This window comes from Myotis yumanensis, unplaced genomic scaffold (assembly GCF_028538775.1).
Source record: "Myotis yumanensis isolate MYYU_CA2020_CCGP unplaced genomic scaffold, mMyoYum1.0.hap1 SCAF_13, whole genome shotgun sequence".
Classification (NCBI taxonomy): Eukaryota; Metazoa; Chordata; class Mammalia; order Chiroptera; family Vespertilionidae; genus Myotis; species Myotis yumanensis.
In genome coordinates, this window is record NW_027223764.1 from 11,491,921 (window position 1) to 11,516,169 (window position 24,249).

The 24,249-nt window shown below is 43.8% G+C and overlaps 2 long non-coding RNA genes across 6 annotated transcripts in view; one reads left to right on the forward strand and one right to left on the reverse strand.

Annotated features, from left to right (window-relative positions):
• Positions 1 to 1,024: 1,024 nt before the first annotated feature.
• LOC139021440 (uncharacterized) lies at positions 1,025 to 22,711 on the forward strand. The gene is made up of 3 exons (XR_011473514.1): positions 1,025 to 1,112; positions 22,070 to 22,194; positions 22,597 to 22,711. It is a non-coding gene; the product is annotated as an uncharacterized lncRNA (long non-coding RNA).
• LOC139021439 (uncharacterized) overlaps positions 16,050 to 24,249 on the reverse strand; it is a 177,705-nt gene continuing 169,505 nt past the window's right edge. For all 5 annotated transcript variants that reach the window (XR_011473510.1, XR_011473513.1, XR_011473509.1 and 2 more), the window contains exon 3: positions 16,050 to 16,442. This is a non-coding gene — a long non-coding RNA (uncharacterized lncRNA). The remainder of the gene's footprint in view (positions 16,443 to 24,249) is intronic.

The window sequence follows — 24,249 nt, forward strand, 5'->3', positions numbered from 1 at the left end:
GAGCCATCTCTGAATGCCCTGAATGCCACCATAGAGCCATGCACACATAGGCATTTAAGAGATATTTGTTCATTTAAATTGGTCATAGTTCTAACCCAATATGCATATTTGAAAATGGAACACCAAGAATCAGCTGGAGGCCTTCTCAGAACGATTGGGCAGCTGAGAAACAATGTGCTGTGGTCAAAACAAGGCCTGTTGACAGGCAACATAGTAAAGAACTGGGTTGGCGTCAGTTAACGCAGACCTTTCAGTGGTCGGCAAACTCATTAGTCAACAGAGCCAAATATCAACAGTACTTCTTCAAACTAGACTCGCCCAGGCAGAAAACTGACTTCTGCGCATAGGCCACTAAGGTTCAATCACACTGTATGTGCATGCCTGCATGTGGTAATTTGTGGAAGAGCCACACTCAAGGGGCCAAAGAGCCGCATGTGGCTTGTGAGCCGCAGTTTGCCGACCACGGTAACTGAATGACGTGGCCATGATTTCACCTCTCTGAGCTTGGCTATAATGTGAGAGTAGCAATAGCTACAGCTGTTTTGTCTACCTTTCAGGGCTGGCTGTAAGGAGAGAGTGAGGTCACTTACACGAAATGGTCTGGCATTGTAGGCAAGGCTTTCTCATCATTGGTATTACAGTCACGGTGACAAGTAGAAAAGTCCCAAGAGAACTCCAAAACAGTTCTGTTTTGGAGGAAATGTTGCATGTAAAGGGACAGAGGATAAGAAGGAGCCCAAACTATGGAAAAATGTATTGTCTTCCATGGAAATCACGAAGTCACTGATTCTAGGTCTTAAGACCCCTGTGGGGAGAGAGAGGGGGCTAAACTTCATGGTCTTCCAAAGTCCATCTTGCAGAAAGTATTAAACATGATTTAAATACGACATTTACCAACATTAAACTTTACCGCCAAGTGGATGCTGTTTCTTTAACATTTGTAGCCTAGCAGCAGGGGGAAGGAGGAGTCCCATTCTATATAAACAGAACACCTGTCTAAGGACCCACGGAATCCAGGAGGGCTCCAGTTCAGAAAGCTCTGAACTGAATTTGTACAGCTCGAGAGGTGGCAGAGATCAGTGAGTGATTTCCAACAGAAGACAGCACCATGGGTGAGTCTGCCGTTTCAAGCGGAATGAGCAAGGCCCTCCAGAAATGCCCATTACAGCTGGGCGGCCGTGCCCAGCGGGAAGGAGCAGGAGGCTGAGCCCAAGCCGGGTCAGCCTCCCTGCACCCCCACGTTGCCTCGGGGTTGGCTGCAAAGATTGCAAGCAGCCCCCCCTCTCCCCCTTGGGAAGCCTTCCCAGCAGTTACAAAGCAGTGTCCTATCAGGAGCTAATGGAATAAGCCACTGACTCTCCTGGTAATTCATTTACCAAGCCAGGCTCTGAGATGGGAGCAAGCAGATATGTATCCACTCTCCCCTCTGTTTTCCAAGCAGAGTTCTCATTGGAATTAAGGAAGATATAATTAAAGTACCTTATTTGGACATGCTGTAATTAGTCACCAATTTAGCATGCCATCAAAGGTAATCCGAATATAAACACCAGGGCTGCAGGTGCTGTCCCCGGTGAGTCCTGAGAGCTGGTGAGCCCTACCTGCCTTTCTCATTAGACCTCATCATCCTTGAGGCAGAAACTGGTTGGGACCAGGGGGAGTGAGCCCTGAGGCAGCCTGTCTTCCCAAAGACTTCTAAGCCCGGGGACTTAGACTTCCAGGGAGCAGAATTTGTCTCTCACCTAGAGAAACCTGGGTCGAAGGCAGCTTCTTCCATCTTTACTTCAAAGGAAATGGCCTGCCTTCATGATTAAACACAAGCTGTGGGGTTGTTATCCATGCAACAAATGTTTACTGAGCCCCTGCTGTGAGCAGGACAGTAGGGATTCAATAAGGAATAAGACTGGATGATGTGCTGGGAGCTCCATGAGGGTGAAACTGCACTCAAGCTGTGTGACCTTGGGAAAATGAATTGACCTCTCTGAGGCTACTTGCTTATCCATACAATGGTGATACTAGCCTTCATCTCACAGTGTTGCAGTGAAGATGGACTGCGAGAAAAGATGCAAACATTTAGTACTTTGTTCAGCACAGAGCAGAGGTGGGACTGGAAAGTCGGTTTCTCCCCATGAGTCCAGCCCTCTGATTCCAATCTGCCTCCACTGTCTGCTATGCTGCACCTCAAAGCAGAGCTTTGAGAGGAGGACCTGGAACTATGGGCCAGGGTCATCATGTGACTGTTCTGTCCCCATTTGGAGCTCAAGAGTTTTTCTATAGCCATTTCAAGGATATGGAGTTGGCCATATACTAGTATATATACAGGAATTGTCTGTTTGGTCCTGGGAATATCTCTGCCTGATGTTTTGTTGTGTTTCTGATTTGGGTTTCTGTTTGTCATGTTTTAAATTTTATTTATTCAATTGATTGGGGTGACATTGGTTAACATGAACATATAGGTTTCATGTGTGGGTTTCTATGTTACAAGATTTGTATATTGCACCGTGTGCCCACCACCCGAAGTCAAATCTTCTCCTGTCACCTCATATTAGGATCCCTTTCTCCCCCCAACCCTCTTCCCTGTTTGTGATCATAAGTTTCAGTTTTACATCCCACATATGCGTGAAATCGTATGGTTCTTAGCCTTTTCAGTCTGACTTATTCCACCTAGCGTAATGTTCTCAAGGTCCACCCCTGTTGCTGCAAATGGCATTATTTCATCCTTTCTTATGGCTGAGTAGTACTCCATTGTGTAGATGTACCACATCTTCTTTATCCAGTCCTCTACCGCAGGACACATTGGTTGTTTCCATGTCTTGGCCACCGTGAATAATGCTGCAATGAACAGAGGTGCCTGGTGTTGCCTTTGTGCATGGCTATTTCCCATTGGACCCATAGGTCCTGCTTCTCATTCATCGCAGCATTTATCAGTTCTCCACAGGATTTTGTCCAATGGCCTGTGCATAAGGGCCTGGTGCCCTGGCTGCAGTAATACTGGACATACAACTCAGCCAGGCTGAGGAGGTAATGCAACATGGATTCTCATGGTCCCTGGGCAGCCTTTCCCTTCCAAGTGTGTCTGTCTCCTTCCTGCCCCTGAAAGGCACCCACAGGGATATTGACTAAGGTATTTACTACGTTAAACACTCTCAGGACTGCTGTACCTATGTTTGTTTCCTCTTCGAAATCTTGACAGATCATTTGCCTTGTTTAAGCTAAAAACCCAGATTCCATCCTTGATTTCTCTGCCTTCAGCATGTTTTGGGAACTTGACCTTCTAAATGTGACCCCTCCACCCTCACCCATCAGACGATTTCTTTCCATCTTCCATCTCATCCATCCCAGTCACCATGCAGTCACCTCCCAGTCTGGCTTCCTGCTCCTTATGATCTGTTCTCCACACAGTGGCCTGAGAGATCTTTTTAAAAACACAAATCGGCTCAGGTTATGGCCCTGGTCAAAACCCGCCGTGGTTTCCATTACACTTAGAATCAAGTCCAAACTCCTGGCTCCAATCTCACACCCAGCGCCCTGCTCTTGTCCCCTCTCCCCTTACCTGTTGACTCTGCCCAGGAACCTGGTCCACAGACCTAGGCCAGGATGGGAGCCTCTGGAATGTCACTATCTCAGAGAAGCCTTCCCTGACCTAACATAGCCCAGTCTCCGCACAGCCATTCTCTATCCTGCCCACATTTTAAATGTTATACCCCGTAAAAGTCTGATAATTTTCTCTGTATTTGTCTAGTCTCTGTCTCCCCTGCCTAACATGCAAGCTCCCTAAAGGAGATTCTTTCTCTTGGTATTTCACTTCTTGGAGCGGAGCCTGGCACATAGTAGACACTCAATATATTTGTTGAAGGAATGAATCTGCATAACAATTATCTGTAAAACTAGGATAACCCCATTGAGAAGTCAGCTGACTTGTGTGAGTGATGCAGCTGGAATGCCTCTGAGCCTCAATTCAAACCTTAGTCTTTGCTCATCAAAAGCCTATCAACAATTTGTGAGGCGCCACCACGGACATTTCCCCAGACAGAGCCCATGTTGTGGCTGGACCTGCCCCTGTGGTTCTTATGGTTGCAAGACGCTCTCAGCCACAACCATCAGGGAACTTTGAAAGGACAAAATATATTACTCCCAAGTTCTAGAGGGTCCACAGCATGTCCAGGGCTACACAGTGAGGTCACAGGGAGGGAGTTGAGAAGGGAGAACGGATAAGAGAGAGAGGGAGAAGGAACCTAGGTCTGCCTTTATTAGGTTGATAGTGAGGTGCTTATGGTTTCTCTGGTTCACTCTTTATTGGTGAGTTTAAAACATAAGAGCAGGAATTAAAGTGCTGGAAAGTAAAGCTTGTCAGTCAAATAGTCATCCACCTCACCTGGGATTTTGTAAAAGGGGACCTTCAGGGAGGAGTGGCCTGGCTCTTTGCCTTCTGTAGCTGGCCAAGTGATTATTCACCATGGCCCCTCTTGGAAGTGGACGCCGGGCAATCAAGTGCTTACGTCAGCACTCACGTGCAATCCAGAAGCTAATTGTCAAGCAGGTGCGTACACTTCAAACACGCTGCCTTTAGTTCAATTCAACAGATACTTATTGAGCACCTGCTAGACACGGGCTAGATGCCAGATGGACGTGCTCACAGAATCCAAAGTCCTGCCTCTTGCTGGTTACCCTGGGATCACAATCAGCTGTGTGACTTCACTTCTCCAAACCTCAGTTCTTCACCTGTGAAATGAGGAACATGATGAAGTTTAATCCATGGGGCTTAGATGGTGTTCCAGAAAAAAATGCGTATAAAAGGGATTGTAAATGAAAGGTGCTATTAGGTTGTTAAATAACCCACAGATGTCAGCAGTGGGAACAGGAAGTATGCATGGAAAGGTGAGAAATTTAAAAGGCAGGCTGCTCCCAACTTGGAAAGGTCTCTGACCCTCCCGTTTTAGGTTGCTCTTACCCTCTACCCTCTCCATGGATTGTCAGATAAAATATAGGAATCTCTTCAATTTGAATTTCAGATAAATAATGAAATTTTTAGTATAAGTATATTCCATGCATATGTGGGCCATACACTAAAAAAATCATATTATCTCAAACTAATAACACTACGAACCCGTTACCCTATTAAATAATTCCAGGCAGTGAAAAGTGTTGATAAAGTATGTTTTTAGTGGTTTATCATAATGTCCCGTCACCAGAACATAAACTCCGTGAAGGCAGGATCTTATCTATCTTATTTCTACTGTATCCCCAAGGGCTCACTCAGCAGAGCATCTGGCCCAGGGTCGGAATAACACAAAGGTGTTTGCATAATGACTGAATAAGGGGATCCTTACAGAGCAAGGGAGGCCCTTGGAAGCATCCAACGGCCTGCTCTTCTGGTCTTCTTCGATGGTGTTTAAAAATCTTCTCAAGAATTATTCTAGTCCACATACTGTGGTCGGAAGACCCCAACCCTTCTCAGGGCGTGGACATCAATCTGGACTTCAGCATGAAGTTAGGAAACACATTATATTTCTCCTTTGAACTCTGAGAAATTAATTCTCTGCTTTCTAATCTGTCCCAGTCTTGGTGGGCAGGACAACCCCCTGAGTCAGTGCAGAGGGCTGTCCCAACCTGGATGCTTGTCTTCTCATCTATATATATAAAAGCCTAAGCAACCGTTACAAGCAGTCGATCAAATGACCAGTCAACTGGTTGATATGACATGCACTGACCACCAGGGGGCAGAAGCTCAATGCAAGAGCTGCCCCCTGGTGGTCAGTGCACTCCCACAGCCAACCTCCCTTGGCCCGCCAACCTCCTGTGGTCCCTCTCCCCTGGCCGGCGGGCCCCAATTGGCCACAATTGCTGGCCAGGCCGAGGGGCCCCACCCGTACACAAATTTGTGCACCAGGCCCCTAGTATAAATGAATTTATACCAGAGACCTTGACTGCTGTTGTATAAAGCCAATTTATTAAAGCAATTAAAGCATGCACCTTTCTTGAAAAAGCAAAGCAAGCAAACCTATACATCTGGCTTATGAAGAGCAAGTTGGATGTGGTCTCAAAATTCCTCTGCTGAATATTTTGGTACAGATTAATCCTCAAAGTCTTTTTTTTTTTTTTTACTATATTGTGGCCTTCCCAGAAATCATGAGAAACACCTGGCATCTTTATCCGACCAAGCCTTGAGACTGCTGGCTTCTCTGCTTAGGGAGTAAAACTGCCCTTTTTTCCTTTCCCCTTCCCCCCTCCCTTTCTGCATTCTCTCATTAGGGAGGTTTTGTTAATCATTTGTCCCTCTCAGTGTCCTTGGCTGGGGGGACAATGGTTTGTTAGTTACAAGCTGGCTGCAAATTGCCCACACTGTGGGGCCTTGTTTTAACTTTCTTGTCTCAGTTTCCCTATTTCTCCTGCCCTGGAATCTTGTAACAGCTCCACAGTCCAGGAGCAATGGACTTGCCTTATGCTAATGGTGTTTCATATATCATTATGGCACGGAATGATGGGAGACCTTTAAACTGAGCGTGATATTTTATTAGTGTGTTTTTTTCTGAGGTTTATGACTCTGCAAAACACAAATAAAAATGACCTAAGTTTTGCTTCATGAGACATTTTCAGGCTACACTTTATCTTTGCTACCCAACTCTGTTGATGCCTTTGGAAAATAGCACCAGACTTCAAGACTCCTCCTTGAAAGCATTACTGCAGGTGTGGCTTTATTGTAGTTTTCTTTAATTTTTTTTTTTTTTTTTTTGCATTTGATGGTTAACTGGTTTTCCATAAAATGAAAATTACTTGATTCTTTTTTGGGGTGTTTTTTTTTTCGTTTAAAACAAGATAGACTTTAGGAATGTGGGCACCAGAATGTCTGTTCCTATGCCTGAAATTGGCAACATTTGCTACAATGTTAAAAATGGTGTTTCTAAGTGTGGTTGAAATTATTCATAGCCCTTTCTGATCTGGAGTGTCCTATTGGCTGTGTCTGATGTACTGCATTTAGGCAGAAATGGCTCTCTCTGTGTTTTGGGATTGAATTTTAAATTTTTTTAAAAAATATATTTTATTGATTTTTTACAGAGAGGAAGGGACAGAGAGAAAGAGAGTTAGAAACATCGATGAGAGAGAAACATCGACCAGCTGCCTCCCACACATCTCCCACTGGGGATATGCCCGCAACCCAGGCACATGCCCCTGACCTGAATCGAACCCGGGACCCTTCAGTCCGCAGGCCGACTCTCTATCCACTGAGCCAAACCGGTCTCGGCAAGGGATTGAATTTTAAATTGAATGGTTAGTTCCTCAAGCGGCACTGATATATGTGTAAACACTGGTTTGTAAGGGACTAAGGTGAGGTGGGAGGAGCGTCACTCTGTCTTCCCTCCTGGATTTCCCACTATGATGGCCTAATTATCTACAGAAAAGTGAGCCATGTTGCCCTCAAGCTCCTGTAACCTAATCTTTAGAAGAAGAAAAGAGAAAATAAGGGACAATAAAATAAAGGGACTTGCCCAAATGCCACCAGACAGTGTTTACAGGCCCCTTCCAAAGGGACAGCTCCTAAAATCTGTGTCCCAAACTTTCTCTCTTGCTGGCAACAAAGGGGGAATTCTGCAGCTTATACACAACCGTATTTCAAGGATGTAAATATTGCTTCAGAGTCCAGCAGTTACTTTCAAAGTACACGAGAAGGCCCCTCCCCCCCCCCCCCCCCATTTAACTCATAGGGAGGAGTGGGGGGCACGGGGAGGGGGCTGTGTGTGTGTGTGTGAAGATGTTAATTAGCAACATTATCAATACCCACAAGATATTAGGAGAGAGTATTCTAGAAGCTGTTAAGTACATGACGGTGCATGGACTATGGTGAAAGATAATACATTCACTGAAATGATAATTAGAAAGACTTGGGTGCATGGAAAATGTTTAGGCTAAAGTATCAAGTGAGAGCCCACCAGCTGGCTCAGTGGTTGAGCATTGACCTATGAACCAGGAGGTCATAGTTCCATTCCCCGTCGGGGTACACGCCCGGTTGTGGGCTCCATCCCCAGTGTGGGGCGTGCAGGAGACAGCCGATCAATGATTCTCTCTCATCATGGATGTCTCTCCCTCTCTCCCTCCCTCCCTTCCTCTCTGAAATCAATACAAATATATTTTTGAAAGAGTATCAAGTAAGAGAAAATTTACCAAATGTATGGACATAGTGGTTGCAGATCTATCAGTATAACTGGATGATGGATGCAACCTGGAAGAGGAGACAAAGATGAAAATAATAGTTGTGCAGAATCAGTTGGGTTAAAGGTAATTCATCACTGTTATTGAAAACCATTTTGAGAAGCCAAAAAATTTTTTTAAATAATGATTTATAAGAAACCAATGGCAAAAATGCCCAATCAGTTTAAATCTCTGAATGTAGAGTCTACAACTTGGTTCCTCCTGAAGCTCAATTAGTAAGTGAACATCCCACTTCTAGACTCATTTAAATTTTCCAAATTCTTATTTGGAAGGGCAAGGTTGAAGCTCCGAGAGAGAGACTTCTTAAGGGGGCAGGGGAAGGGATGGAGTCATCCTGTTTTAGGATGAGGAGCTCTCAGGTATCATCCAGGATAAGCTACTGGTTTTCTCCATGAAGCAACTAAAGCTCAGAAGGTTTGGAGACTCAGTCAGGGTCACACAGAGAGTAGCAGGACAAGAACTAGACAGGGCAGTCCCCTGTGGGACAGACCTAGTGTGTAAGTCACAGAAGTATCTTGCTGGTGGGGGCATTACACCAAGGTTCCTACAGTTCCTGGCCAAGTCCGGGCAAGGGCCCAAGCTCAGCCCCAGTTCCCTGCCTGGGCAGGATGAGGTTGAACAGTGCTCCACTGCCCTTTCTATGTGTGTGGAGTTGTCCTTTCTAAGGCCACGTGTCCTGTCAGCCTTCTCTCTGCTCTGCCCTCAATTCACAGCTGATTCCCAGGAGTCAGCTCAGTTCCTTGAAAGCATTACCTCTTGTTTGACCAACCCCTGGGAAGAAAGACGGGCTTCTCTCGGGGGCAGCCACTCTTCCCTGTCAGGGGATTCTAACATCAGTCCTGCTGGCCACACAGGATCTCCCAGGGGACCAGCCCAGAGAACAGAGTGGTCCTGATTTGAGATGTTATGCTTTTCTGTGCGACATCTCAGATGTCACTGCTGGCACCTGGTTCCAAGTCAAGGCCTGGAACCTCAGCGTTCAGGAGACCTGCGACAGGGGCCCATTTGCCATTCAGCCCAGCTCAGAGTTCAAGTGTCCTTTCTGAGGTCCCTTGTGCTTTGTGTCCCTCAGCCTCTGAGCACAACAAAGAGGCTCAATCGAATCTGTAGGAAATGGAGCTTGAGGTTAACTAAAAGCTTTCTATTGCAGCCCAAACAGGAAGCGGCAGTGCTCCTACCTACCTGATCTGCTACTTGGACCAGTTCCTTAATTTCTAAACCTCAGTTTTCTTAACTGTAGAAAATTGGAATAATCATGGTAGCTCCCTTGCTGGGGATTTGGTGAAAGAATGTATATAAAACATGTAGGACGGCGCCTTACATATGATAAGCATTTGCTATGAGTTACCTGTCATATTTATCTGAATCTTTCTGTAGAACAGGAATTCCTGTCTTCACCATCACCCTTAATGGTTGTGGCCATCAAATGAGTTCAGGAGCTGAATCTGTTTAGTCAACGGTGAGGCACTGTGCAATGCCAGGCCATGCGGTCATCAGTGGCGAGCGCTACCACAGTGACATGAGCATCATGGAGTCTGGGTCATGGGGACTCAGCACCAAGCAGCTCATTTCAGCCTCATCCCACCTGTGTGACAGAACCAGTATCCCTACATCAGAGCTAAGGAGACTGGGATTAGTGGGTCAGAGTGTTAAAGAGACTTGCCCGAGATCACTAAGCTAATTAGTGGCAGGACCTGGTTTAAAACCAGATTTGTCCAACAGTAAAGCCCATATTCTCCTTTTCCCCTTTTAAAAATTAAATTTATTGGGATGACATTGGTCAACATGAATATATAGCTTTTAGGTGTGTGTTTCTATATTACAAGATCTGTATATTGCACACCACCCAAAGTCAGATCTTCTTCTGTTGCCTTATATTAGGACTCCCTTCTCCCCCCAACCACTTCTCTCTGGCAACCTCTGCACTGCTGTTTGTGGTCATGAGTTTCAGTTTTCTATCCCACATATAAATGAAATCATATGGTTCTTAGCTTTTTCTGACTGACATTTCACTTAGCACAATGTTCTCAAGGTCCATCCATGTTGTTGCAAATGGCACTGTTTCATCCTTTCTTATGGCTGAGGAGTATTCCATTGTGATATGGACCACATCTTCTTTATCCAGTCCTCTATTGCAGGACTCTTTGGTTGTTTCCATGTCTTGGCTACCGTGGATAATGCTGCAGTGAATATAGGGGTGCATATATCTTTGCAAATACATGATTTAGAGGTTTTCAGGTAGATACCCAGGAGAGGGATTGCTGAGTTGTATGTAGCTCGTTCTAATTTTTTTGAGGAATCACCAGACTGTCAAGCCCACTATTTTATAACATCTTTTTGCTGTGTCAATTGATGGTCCTCAGTTCCAATTCAATGCCAACAGGAATCCTCAGTTTGCGGTGTAGTGAAGAAGGACAAACAGCTCAGTGATTCAGTGGGAACAGCTCAGTTGTGATACAGCATAGCTGTGAGGCAGCTCTGGGATGAGATGGCATTGAGTTAAGGCAGCCTCCCCAGCTAGACAGCTCTTCTCCATGGCAGGGAAATGCAGTTTTCGGTCTTCGGTGGAAAGGGAAAGTGTGCTTCCCATGCCGGAGGGGAGCTGACAAATAGAGAGAGAAGTCCCCACCCCTGGTCCCTGTTTGGTCAATCCTCATGCCAACGAGGACTCCAAATCCTTGCAGTTTGATTGGTCTAAAAGGCAAAGTTCTGCTTGGTCAGAATGGAGCTGATCTGATAGGTCAGTGACGGTGCCGATGGAGATATATTTGCGCATTTCCATTGGATGGGAAAAGTCTCAGTCTCAGTCCTATTGGTTGAAATAGAATTCCAGGAACGCCTATCTGAGGATTGGCTCAGATGTCAGGAACACAGTGCAAGCAGGCATTTAGTTCAGTGTGGAAGGCAGGCAGCTTAGTGAATGCTTCTCCCTGAAGCTCAGTTTGAATGAGAGGCTGCTGCTTAGAAACAGCTGCTAGGCTTTGTTTTTATATCTGAGCCCAGTTAGCCAATAAGAGCCTTTCTTGGTAGGTATTTTTTTTCTGGAGGTTAACAGCTATCAGTCAAAAAATAATAATTCTGCCATACATTATGTGAAAAACTTAACAGTTATACTAAATGTTTATTGAATTGAGGATATATAACAAATATTTTTAATATGTGGGGTTTTTTTTGTTTTGCCTTATTTTCTTTTCTTCTGCTTTACCTCTTTATCATTAAACAGCACGGATGCATATGTGTGTGTGGCTGGGGTGGGGGTCAATCACACAAGGCCCTGGTTATTTAGACCTTCTGTGGCTGATGATTATTGCAGACACTTTTTTGTTTTGTTTTATTAATCCTCACCTGAGGATATTTTTCCATGGATTTTTTAGAGAGAGTGGTGGAAGGGAGGGAGGGAGGGAGAGAGAGAGAGAGAGAGAGAGATCGACATCGATTGGTTTCCTCCTGCAGGTGCCTGGACCACGGCCAGGGATCAGATCTGCAACCCAGTTATGTGCCTTTGACCAGGGTGACCTTTTGGTGCATGGACTGAAGCTATAACCACTGAGCACCACCAGCCAGGGCTATTGCAGACGCTTTAGTAAAGATTCTAGGGCTCAGGGAGGCTGTGGTTATGTATGTGTTTTGAGGGAGGTTTTGGTATTAAAGACTCTTCACAACCCATTTGACCCTATTGCCTTGGCCAGGTGGGTCAGAGACCACCCTTAACCTTAAGCTCTCCTTCCTCTAGTCCTGCTTGAGTGAACTGCCATTCCTCTCAATTGAATTTAGAACTTTCCAGTCATTCTGGATTCATATTTAAAAAACCTATGATGCAATTTTTATTTTAAGAATTGGAACAGAGGAAAATAACATATGCTTGTATTAACAAGAGAAAACCATAGCAATTGCATCCACATATTATGGTTGGGTCTCAGATTCGATGAACTCTGGGATGAGATGGAAAACATAATAAGCTTGATTCTGAAAATTGAATAATCAGCATTCCATGTGGCTCCAATTGTAATGGATGGAAAGACATAAGCAAATAAAAGGATGGTTTGCTCGTAAACTCTTCTGAGACTGTCACCATAAAAGTGGATTTATCTCTTCAAACAATTGTCCATTGAACTGTGGAATAAGGAACACAACCTCCAAATCTGAAGTATCGCCATTTTAAGTCAAGTTTTGAAAAAACAAATCCAGACACTTTTAAATTTATAGGATTAATCTTCCGTCTTTCCGCCAATAACAAGAAAATTGAATCTGTAAAATTACGTTCGGTATATAATTTTCAGCTGTGTAATTACTGTTTAAAGATACATGTCTTCAATTTCTTCTGCCTTTTGAAACTCCAGTCCATTTCAAATCTTTTGTTAATAAGCAATTTAGTTCTCAGAGAATGGTTTCTTTGTGTTGGTAATTAAGTGTTATATTTACACAAAGGAAATAGTGAAATACAATCCCTTCCAAAAAGAACATTCTAAAATATTCCACTAAGCAGCAGCGCAAAAGCATGACCCTGCAGTGGCATAATTTCTTCTGGTGATGCCAACAAAACCTCCCTGATTCCTCTGAATGATATACCTGTTCCTTTTAGGTGTGATAATTGATGAAATATTGGAACAACTCAATAGCAATTGTGAAAGTGAATATACAGCAAAGTTTATCACTTGATACTTTGGCATTAGGTCTGGCCACTGTGGCTTGTGTTTGCCTCTTAGGCAGCAAATACTTGCAGGGCAAATGTATTTTCTGCCCATTTAATATGGTTACTGATGTGAATTTTTTTTCTACAGTGAAAAATGGTTATTAGTTAATATACTAACAAACATGCATGGGGCACCCCCTGCCCATGTGACAGTAACTCTGTCTAGAGCTGCAGAAAACACATGTCTGAGTAAAGGGGGCCCACCCTCACTGGGGTCCAGTCTGGTCAGGGAAATATGAATGAATAGGATTTTGATAAGCAAAGGAGAAAGAATAGGTTCCAGCGGTGGGCATTGAGGTGGCAGGGGGCAGAGGCTTGGAGGGAGGAAATGCAAGGCATGTTTAGGACAGAGAAATATGTATGTGATTATCATCGTATTTATTATACGCCAAGCACAGTGCTAAATGTTTTATTTGCAATCCTATATAGTAAAACCGTAATATGCAATCGAAAGACTGGTCCCTATGAGGAGCACTGACCACCAGGGGGCAGATGCTCAATGCGGAGCTGCCCCCTGGTGGTCAGTGCGCTCCCTCAGGGGGAGCACTGCTCAGCCAGAAGCTGGGCAGGCGGACATCCCCCAGGGGTCCCGGACTGTAAGGGGAGCAGGCTGGGCTGAGGGATCCCGCCGCTCCAGTGCACGAATGTCGGGCACCGGGCCTCTAGTCTGTCATAAAGACCCACTCATCCTAGTCTGGGTGGGATTTTCCTGAGTGAGCACTGAAAACCCTGCATACCAGGAGGCCTCTCAGTCCTGGACCAACTGGGACTGTTGGTTATTGGACATGCATTCCTTAGGACTTTATGAGATCTAGGCTACTATCATTCTCAGTTTACACATGAGGGCAAGGAAGTTCAAGAGGCAGAGGAATGCGTCTCAGATTGCATGGTTGCTAATACATGGGGAGCTGAGATATGCAACAGAGTGCTCTGAACTACTGGTGCGAGACATGAATCCTTAAGGCTAAAAGGGAGCATTTGCAAGGCACAGTTCCAGGCGGCAAAACAAAGAAAAGGAAGTTGGTACAAAACTGTGGTGGACTCCAAGTTCAAGGATTTTTCCTGTGGGCATTGGAAAGTCATGGAAAGTTTCTAGGTAGCAGAACATCATGGTGGAAGCATTCCTGACTAATTTGATATTCCTGGCAATAAAGCAATTCGTTCAAATACCTTTTCGTCCCACCACATCTTATCTCTAGACATCTACAAATCACCCCCTCAGGCTGCTGCTCCCAAACCCTCAACAAATCAAAGAGAGTATATGGAAGATCAAAGGAATCTGTCCTATTTCTAATCCATTTCAAGCTTTTTTTCCCCCTTCACTTGTTAATAGTTTCCCCCATGTTTTTCTCTCTAGCAGAAACTAGAAACACTTGAAAGGTTGTAAGCAGCTTTGCTTAAACACATTTCTTCTCAAGTCTATCATGTCTCAAATCTCATTTCCTTAAAGAAATAACAGGTAGAAGAGGTGCCGGGTCTCGGCTTCTCCCTGAGCAATGAGAACAGAGCAGGGCAAATAAATGTGTGTGTGGCTTGATTTAGAGTCTGTGTGTGTGTGCACATCTTTTGTCATTTTACCAATTTCCTGTGAGGCTGCTTATGCCCTTTTATTGCCTTTTATTCTGAACTGTTATGTGGTTTATTTGAGAGGGTGGTGGCTGGGATCGACACATGCTATTTGTTGAGATGTATGCCATCTGAGGTCAGTGTAATGCCGTGGTCTGGTTAGTACAAGACAGCCACGCAGAGAAAAGTCCATTCAGAGGGGAAGGTGGTGATTTTCAAGAAGTGCCTCTCCCTATTTGATTCAAAGAGATATGTTATGCAGAAACCTGAAACAGCAAGCCTTTGTGCTGGAAAGATCCATTTAGCTGCATTTCATAATGTTTCTTGCCAAGTCACTAGGTCCTTACACTCCTAAGCTTTTTCAAAATTGAAAATCATTGCCTTTGCAGGAACAACCCATCCTTCTCTAGGAGGTCCCATCCAGTTGGTCAGAACTCTGTTCTGGGAGTTTATTTGATGATAAATTATATCAAGAAATGAAACAGAAACACCATTAGCAATGTTGACAACATTCCCACACACATGAAATATTTAATGAAAAACAGGAGCTAGGGAGTTGAATTTGCTCACAAAGGACCTATGTAACACGGATATTCTCTGAAAGGTTAAAGTCAGTGGTGCATAGCTATCTCATCCACTGATTAAAGAAGATTTGATTTATTTAAAGAAAAGGGGATGGGAGATGGGGATATTCAAAGGGAAGGCTACAAGGATAAAAGGGGGCCTTGAAGACAGGCTTAAAGGGTTCACCCGGGAAGAGCTGCCATTGCTCATTGCTCCCCTGGTTGCAAGTCTCATGAGGTCCCTTAGAAGTTGGGGGTATGTGCCTATGGGGGGATGGCTATGGCATGCTCCTTGGTGGGAGAGCCTGCCCTGTTCTGAGCATATTTGTCTCTCTTGCTGGTGGAAATCATAGGGGAGGTCTCATTAGAATACTCATCAGCTTTCCAGGTGTGCTCTTTAAAGGTTGTGCTCTCCACTGATTGGTCGGTGCCAGGGCCAGAGTGGGGGGATCATTAGACAACGTAGCTGGTCGTAAGGCAGCCAGGTGCCACTTGTCTAGTTTTGCTGCTTTTCTGGGCCTGGAGCTGAAATACAAGCTAGGCCTCAATGTTATCTTTAGGAAGGAAAAGGTCATGGAGTTTAAACCGCCTGACCAGTGATATGCTAGGGGAAGATAGGTTACCCTGGAGGTGAGGTTCTTGTTTTTCCAGTTTTGCCCTTGGCTCTGCATCCAGGGCTTTCTGCCGTGGTGAGTTTCTGTACCTGGCCTATTGTCCTTGCTCTGGGGGCCTAACATTCTCTGAATGCAAATGCAAGTTGTTGTTTTTTCTTGGCAAATACCCAAGATCTATCCTTTGTTTTGCTTTTAGTGACAGGGAAACATTCATTTCATTATTTCGTGTCTCAGTTGAAGTCACCCAGAATGGGATATTCAGAGCTATTTTAGGAGTCCAGGTGTGGTAGGCTTTGGGAATGGCACCAGTTGTCTGATGGGGTCACACCAAACGGGGGTTCCGCAACCTCAGTACTTGGGTTCTGGCTAGGAAAGAATTCAGAGCAAGACCCAAACTGTAGGAGAACATTTATTTGGTAAATTACAGAGGTAAAAGAAGTAATTCCTAGAAGAAATGGGCTTAGGAAACAAGTTATGGAGATAACGGAAGGGCCCTTGGAGCTTGGTAGTGAGGAAGCTAATGGTAACATACCTGAGGGGTGGGTGATTGAAAGGCACAGACGCACTCTCTGGAAGGAGAGCCCACTGGGCCCTCCACCCTAAGGGTTTTAAGGGTGGAGATTTTAGGGGAGGTCCCAGGGGAAAGATCTTAATAGAATATTCAGTAGCTTTCCAGGTGTGTCCATTCAGGGCTGTGGTCTCCACTGATTGATTGGTGGCACCAGGGCAGGGGGTCATTATCCAATGCAGCTGGTCCTGATGTCAGCCATGGCTGGTTTTGTTGCTTATCTGGGGCTGGAGCTAAAATACAACAGAGGCTACATGTTATTTCTAGGGAGGAAAGGTCAAGGGGTCCAAACCTCATGACCAGTGATATGCTAGGGGAGGAAAGTCACCCTGGGGGCGAAGTCCCTTGCTAGGCACCTGGGGCTTTCCAGGCTGATGACCATCTGTACCTGGCTCATCGTCCTTGCTCTGCTCAGGTCTATGTAACTGCCTACAGCATAGGGGCAGTCTGAATATGGAAGCAGATGGGTGGAACCAGCTCAAATGGTTGGGACCATGTGTACCAAGGAGTTGGAGGTGTGAATGGCCAAATGAATCCTTACTCTTCAGTGGATGAGTCTGTCAAATTAAAAAAGAAGGTGGTTTCTGCTAAACACAAGTATAGGCAGCTGAAGGAATTGTTCAAAACGGAGACAGTTCAGAGTCCTGCTTTGAGTACCTCTCATCCTCCATTTTAAGTCAGCTGGACCATTCTATAGAGGTAAGAAGACTGCCAGGTTCTCTACCCTGGCTGTATGTTAAAGTCACTAATGCTCTGTGTCTAATCACAACAGACCAATTAAATCAACATTAGGTTATGGAAAAATCCAGACATCTGTGCATTTTTATATGCCTACAGTCAGGAGTCCTATCAGGACTCAGAAACCAGAACCAAAAAACGTAATTGAAATAATTTTAACAAGTTAATCAGTTATTGAGAATTCGGGAAGCAGCTACTACCTTTAAGGGTGGGGAAAACAAAGGAATGAAGTCAGGGCTAGGGGCCCTGCAGTGCTGAGACCCTGGCTTCTGGGCAGTGTGCTACCAGCTTTTGCTGGTGTCTGACCTCAGGGAAGGACTTCCTAGAGCTGATAGGACCCAGATTTCAGAGGAACGAGCTTGCTAGAATTTACTTGTACCTTAGATGCATACGGTTCTGGGATTGTGGCAAAACTAGAAACTAAAACCAACTTTCTACTGGAACTAACTGGTAGGGCCAGGGTGACACTGATAGAAAGAGCAGTGGAACAGGGTGGAGAAAAAGCCCTTCTCCATATTCCATCTTTTCAGTTTTCTCTAGTGCCCTCTATTGTCAGAGCTGGTAAAGGAGAAATGCTGTTGGCACAGTTCCAACACTAGCATTTCAAAGCAGTACATGAAAGGGTAGATTTCAAGTAAAAAACGTGAATAACCAGCACTGTGCCCCCAGGTGATCTGTTGGACAGGCAGGGTTAACTACTGAAAGCTATGATTTAGGACTCTCCTTGGGGTATTCCTGGTTTGCTTTTGTTGTCCCCAGTCCGTTCAACCTGCCTATGATCATCAGCCTGCTCCTTCGGTCTTTGGACTGAATGGACTCTTGATCTTTGGGTTCCCACAGTTATAGCTTAGATTTGGCCCAGGGATTCTTCCAGCATTAAAGACTATGGCCCTATAGAACCCAAGGCTAGGCACTTAGAAGACAGATATTGCACTATGATGTCCATGGAGTTTGTTTGGCTCATAACTTCAGGGACCATATTTTACTAGAAGAAGCTAGTTCTGGTGGTCCAGCATTACTTTGTGTTGATGGGCAGTCCCAATAGTGGTCTGCTGCCATTGGCCGTGGTGAGAATCTACGAAGGAAAATCTGTTATCCTGTGATGTGTGGTTGAAAAAAACATGAGCTTTTATGCCTCTGTTTTTTTTTTCCTCTGGAAAGTCTAGTTGGATTCTTTTTATTAGTTGTGGGGTTCATCACTTACAAAATGCCCAACCAGTTAAATCAGAAGAGAAATAAAGCTAGTCCTTATCATGAAGGCCTTCTATGTACACGGAAACACTATAAATTCTGATTCAAATCATTAGAATGATTGTCAGTAGACTTCAGTTGCTGGTTTAAATGTTTATTCAGCACCTACCATGATCTAGGTAGTGTTCTAGGAAATGGAAGTACAGCAATGAATCAAGCAAGTTATTGTCCTCATGGAGGTTACATCTTACTTGAGAAGAGGGAAAATAGTGTATAATGCACCAGATGATATATTAGTTATGTATTACTGTGGAACTAATTATGTCAAATTTAGACCTTAAAACAACAACAGTTTATTATCTCACAATTCCTGAGAATTAGAGCCTGGGAGCAGAGCAGGTGTGTAGTTCTGGCTTTTGCTCTTTCATGAGGTTGTAATCCAGTTGTCATGAGGCTTGTAGTCTCATCTGGAGATATGTCTGGCTTTGGGGGATCTGCTGCCAAGTTCATTCATGTGGCATTATCATGAGGCATGTGGACCTCTCCAAGAGCTGCTCACAACTTAGATGGCTCACTCTGGGGAAAGCCAGCTGCTAAGAAAAAGAGAGTGATCAAGATGGAAGCCTTTATAACCTAATCTTGGAAGTGACATATTGTGGCGTCTGTCATATTCTATTATTCCTAACCTTGATAAAATGTGGAGGAGGACCATGCAAGGGCATGGATACCAAGATGCAGGGATTTTCAGGGCTGTCTGGGAGGCTGGCTATCATGAATGATATTAAACTCCATGGAGAAAACAAAGCAGAGTAGGAGGGCATGGGTTTGGAGTTACCATTGCTCTTAATACAGATGGTCAGAGAGCACTTCACCAATACGTATCAGGGACCTAAAGGATAGCTTTATGGCTTGCTTTTTAAAGAATTCCTTTTCCAGAAAGACTTCCCTCAGCTCCTGTCCCATCCCTGTTGTTCACTGAGAACTCCTACTGTGCGCACCCAGAATACTCACACTTACTCTCTAAATCACTCTGTGGTGTCTTCTTTCTTTCTCATCCACTAGAGCAGTGATGGCGAACCTATGACACGCGTGTCAGAGGTGACAGGCGAACTCATTTTTTTGGTTGATTTTTCTTTGTTAAATGGCATTTAAATATATAAAATAAATATCAAAAATATAAGTCTTTGTTTTACTATGGTTGCAAATACCAAAAAATTTCTATATGTGACACGGCACCAGAGTTAAGTTAGGGTTTTTCAAAATGCTGACACGCCGAGCTCAAAAGGTTCGCCATCACTGCACTAGACTAGAGGATGAGTTTTTCAGTGTCTTGGACAGTGTTTTATTCATCTTTGTAAGTCCAGTAAAAGATCAGTAAATGCTTGATGAATGAATGACATGCATACATGAATTTACTTTCACAGTCTCTTTTAAGGAATTTAGCTTGAACTACTCTTTAACATTATATGTTTTTTTAATTAAACATCAATTATCTTTTGCCTAAAACAAAAAATCCTTGAACATGGGTTCATATTGCCACTCTAAGCATATAAATGTACCCCTCTGCTCAGTTGCATTGCCTGTGAATACTGTTAGTTTATGAAGCACCATATGGAACAAAAATATGTGGCAACTTATTGAATGGGAACATTTTGTGAGAAAAATATTTTTGTTTCCATGCAGCAACGTTTCTATTAAATAGCTTCTAAATATGTAAAAAGAAAAAAAAACCTCAGAGTGGCAATAGAATACCCTAAGGAGTCTAGAAAGCATGCAAAACAGCAATATTATTTTATAATGAAAACCAGATATGAGTGATATTATTTCTTCATACTCTTTCTTTTGGCAATCATTTATTTCTAAATATATGTCTCTTGTTTGATAAATCACATGCTGTGACTCACCCACAGCCCAGGGGCAAAGGCACCCACTTATACAAAAGGACAATTGGTCACTCACAGAAATATGTGTCTTGTGTTTGGGAACTAAACTGTCATTCCAACATCAGCAGTCTCTCCTCCTGTGTGTGACTCCAGAGGTCTAGTTTGGCATCTAGTTTAGGATTGTTTCCAAATTTCAGCCCTGAGAACTCAAAGTACCAAAGCCCCGGAAACTATAATGTGCATAGGAGTCACATAGGTATTTTGTTAAATGCAGGTTTTGATTCAGAAGGTCTGGGGTAGAGCCTAAGATTTAGCATTTCTAGCCAACTCCTGGGTGATTCTTTGGGGCTGGTCCCCATATCATGCTTTGAGTAGGAAGTTATCAAAGTAGGTCCAGAGAGTCCAAACTTTACCTGCCTGCCTGCTTATGTCTGTAGATAGTTTGAGATTTCCTTTTTTTCCCCTCTTTTTTAAAAATCATCCTAATGAGAAACTCTATGATAGTCACGAAGCAAATTTATTTTATTGATTTGCAGTTTTAAAGCCATTTTTGTCTCTAAAAGATAATTTATATTTTGGATCTTTGTTCCTTTGAAAGTTTATTTTGAAAAACAACACGTTCTACCGATACATTTTTGTCTAAACAAGTGCCATTGCCAAGCAATCTACCAAAGTAAATCATTACTTCCATGTCAGATGTTCTGTGTTTCATGCATTTCCAAATTGGAAATGGGGAGGGGGGAGAGAAAATCATTAAAAATTATATTGATTATCCCAGATAAAATTCCCGGTAAGCACCTTTCTCTACTGTTCCAGCCACATAGGAGGAACTGTGATGTGTTTTGTTTTTATTATTTTAAAAATTATTATTCTCATATTTTAAACTTATCATTTTAAATTTTATAACTTTAAAATAAATATTTTTTGATGTGACACTGATCTATCTATACTCAAAGTAGTTCATAGACTGTGCAGGGATATTCACTAGTCTTTGGTCCATGTATATTCAAATTGTCTTTTCAAGATATACAACATGTTGCCAGGAAGTATTGGCTTTTGTTTCTTTTCAAAGGCTTATCAAAGTGCAAAAATGTACCAGAATGAGTAGAAGCTCCCCTGACTGTATCTCTTAAGCATCTCACCCAATCTCTAGAGTCCTTACCCTGGTCTAAGTAAGAAGGTAGCACCTGTGCCCAGGAGGCCTTGAAACCCACTAACTAGGTCTCTGTAGCAGCCAAGCCCAGCTCAGCATTTTCCCATAAACTGCCGGCCATGTGTCATATTGGTCCCCAACTCAACATGTCTCACAGTTCTCAAGGCACATATATTTCACAGACAACTCACAGGGTGGATTTGGATATTTTTAAATGTCTATACTTAGTAATTTTGGAGTAATCACAGATTTTCCCATCTTCAGTTTTGAGCCTCAGTGCTACCTCAAAGATATTGAGTACTTCTGACTTCTGAATACCAAAAAAGGCAATAACAAGGAAACCCAACAGATTCCTCTTCTGTTTTATATGTTGGAATGCAATATTTAAAATATACCCACTCTTTACCATGTAAAGAGGACCAGAAGTCAGAAGACCCAGACCCTATGTTTAGCAATCCCTTAGTCACCATCCACATCTGATTAGCTTGGGACACTGCTCATTGCCTCTCTGGGACTCAGTTTCCTCATTTGGGAACATGGACCAGCAGGGCTTTTGTGAAGAGCGAACGAAGCAATAAAGTCTTACTTTGGGCCTAAATGCAATGCATCCTCCCATGCATGCCTATGCTTAGAGAGGGGACAGGAAGAGGATGATGGTTAGGATGAGGAGAAAACAGTCAAGAATTCTCTGTAGCCTAGAGCATGGTAGAACCTGCAGGGACAGTCCCATAACTTTCCCAAGGATCATCCTGTCCTGGGAAAGGGCTTGAATGATCCTGCAGAAAAATTTGACCCTTTTCCTGTTCCCCATTAGGAAAGTTGCCGTCATCAAAAGAAGTGGAATCTTTGGGAAAAGGAAGGGTATTTGCCATGTTAACGTTTTGTTCTTTCCCAGCAGGGCCCATGAGAAGACCATCTCAGAATATACCTCGTGGGAATAGAGCAGAGAGCCTTCCTGAACTGATAGCCTGGGAGCAAGCAGGACATCAAAAGCTGGCTTAAGTGAACCCATGACTCATGGTAATTGGAATCACATCATTTGGCTATATAAGACTTTTTTTCTTTGTTCAACATAATTTCAACCTGAAGAGGCAGCATGGAGGAACAGAAATAGAGCATACAAAAGAGTCTGGTTTAATCCCTGCCCTGTCATTTAGAAACTGAGTGAATTCAATTTTGTCATGGGTAAAATGGATGAGATTGAACAGGTCAATAATAAATGCTTTTCTCCTCCTTCAATTAAAATAGACATCAGTCAAATTGGGGTAGGGGTGCCCAACATCAGCTTAATAACTGGTGGATCTTGATTTGGGAATCAAGAGCCATTCATTCCTAATATTTCTAATATTTTATCCTTTCCAAAAACTGAACCAAATTCAGACAAAAGAGCTAGAAAGTCATAACCATCTGTCTTCCCCAAAGGTCACTCTTGGCAACAAAGAAGAGATAATGGAGATTAGACAGAGCATGACATCACTTCAAAAACAAGAGGAGGAAGAGGGGACTCGATGACCTCAAATCACCTGGGAAAAGAACAGTGAGCCAGTGGGTGCGCAGACCCTTGGGTTCTCCACCAATCGTAAAATGGAACAGGTTCTCCTGGGGGTGGGAGTATGACATTGAGTCTGGGAGGGTCTGTGATGGAAACCTGAAAATATGAGGACAGAGGAAGAGGTCCCTCAATCAGATACTGCCACCTCCTCCTTGTAGTTGGTGAAATAATCAAATGAGATCAGTAAGTGGTGCATCAATCAGAGAGCCAGTGACCATTTGTGGTTATTTTCTTTCCTTCCATCTTCTTTCCCCAAAACCTACCCCCACCCTAACCTATTTTGGAAATGAACAAGGCCAAGTTCTGTAGCAGCTCCCCTAAGATACTTTCCCCAGGGCAACACTGTCTACCTCACTCTGCTGCTGTGGGCCCTGTTTCCTGCCCAGCTTAGCATTTGCTGGACAGAAGAGTCCTGGCTGGGTGATAGTTTTCCAGCCACTCTCTTTCCAGCAGGAAATGTTTAGGCAGAGAAATCACAAATTCTCTTCCCTCTCAGATTCCTTGACTGGGTCCTTTTTAATGAAGGTCAGCATTTTCCAGTTGTGGTTCCTTCCTCTTTTCTTATTTCCTTCTTCCTGTCCTCTGGATGATGCCACATCTTCAACTATACAGACTGTGATTTGGCTCACATCTCCAGCTGCCATATGCCCACTTGGATTCCCTTTGAACATCACAAAGGTAACTCACTTTCTTATCTCCCTTCCCTCAAACGCTTCTCCAGCCTTCATTTTCCACTCACTCTCCCTAACAAAAATCTTAATGTTACTCGCAGTTGCCAATTCTTTGCTACTCCCCGCATTGAAGAGACGCTCAATTCCATTAGTGTCTTACATCTGGCCTCTTCTCTCCATCCTGGCTGTCCATCCCTGCCTTAGACTACATCCTCATCTTTCACCTGCCTCCTTGCACTGACCTCATCAATATCTCCCAGCTACAAATGTCAATCCTCCAGTATATTCTTGACCCTCATTCACAGGTAAGGTCATTTGCAAAACTCACTCTCTCTCTCTCTCTCTCTCTCACACACACACACACACACACACACCCCTCCCACATAACTTGCAAAACATTCTTGACTCCCTTCACCCAGTCCTCTGAGTCGGAACTTCTTAGAATGACCTACAAGCCCACTAGTGTCCAGTACCTACTGCCTTGTCTCCCTTCATCCTCCAAGCCTGAGGAGCCAATGGTACTGAATTTAGATTAACATCTCCAGAAGAGTCCATGCCCTTTACCACTTCTCTGTTTATGCCCCTTCTGTGCTCTCAGGTTGAATGTCCTCCCCCAATACACACACCTATTCCCTGGCTTGTAAACCTACTTTTTCTTTAAGGATAATCTCAGATGTCCCTACTTTAGCAAAGCCATCCTTGCCTTTCCTGCTTGTTAGTTAGGTCCCTTCTGAGGGTCCTCAGTATTTAACTGCTGTTTTGGAGTTATGCATAATCAAATTGTAGGTAATCCATTGAACTTATGAGTCTCCCACTTATAATGGTAGCTTCTTGATAACAGAAATGTTTTAA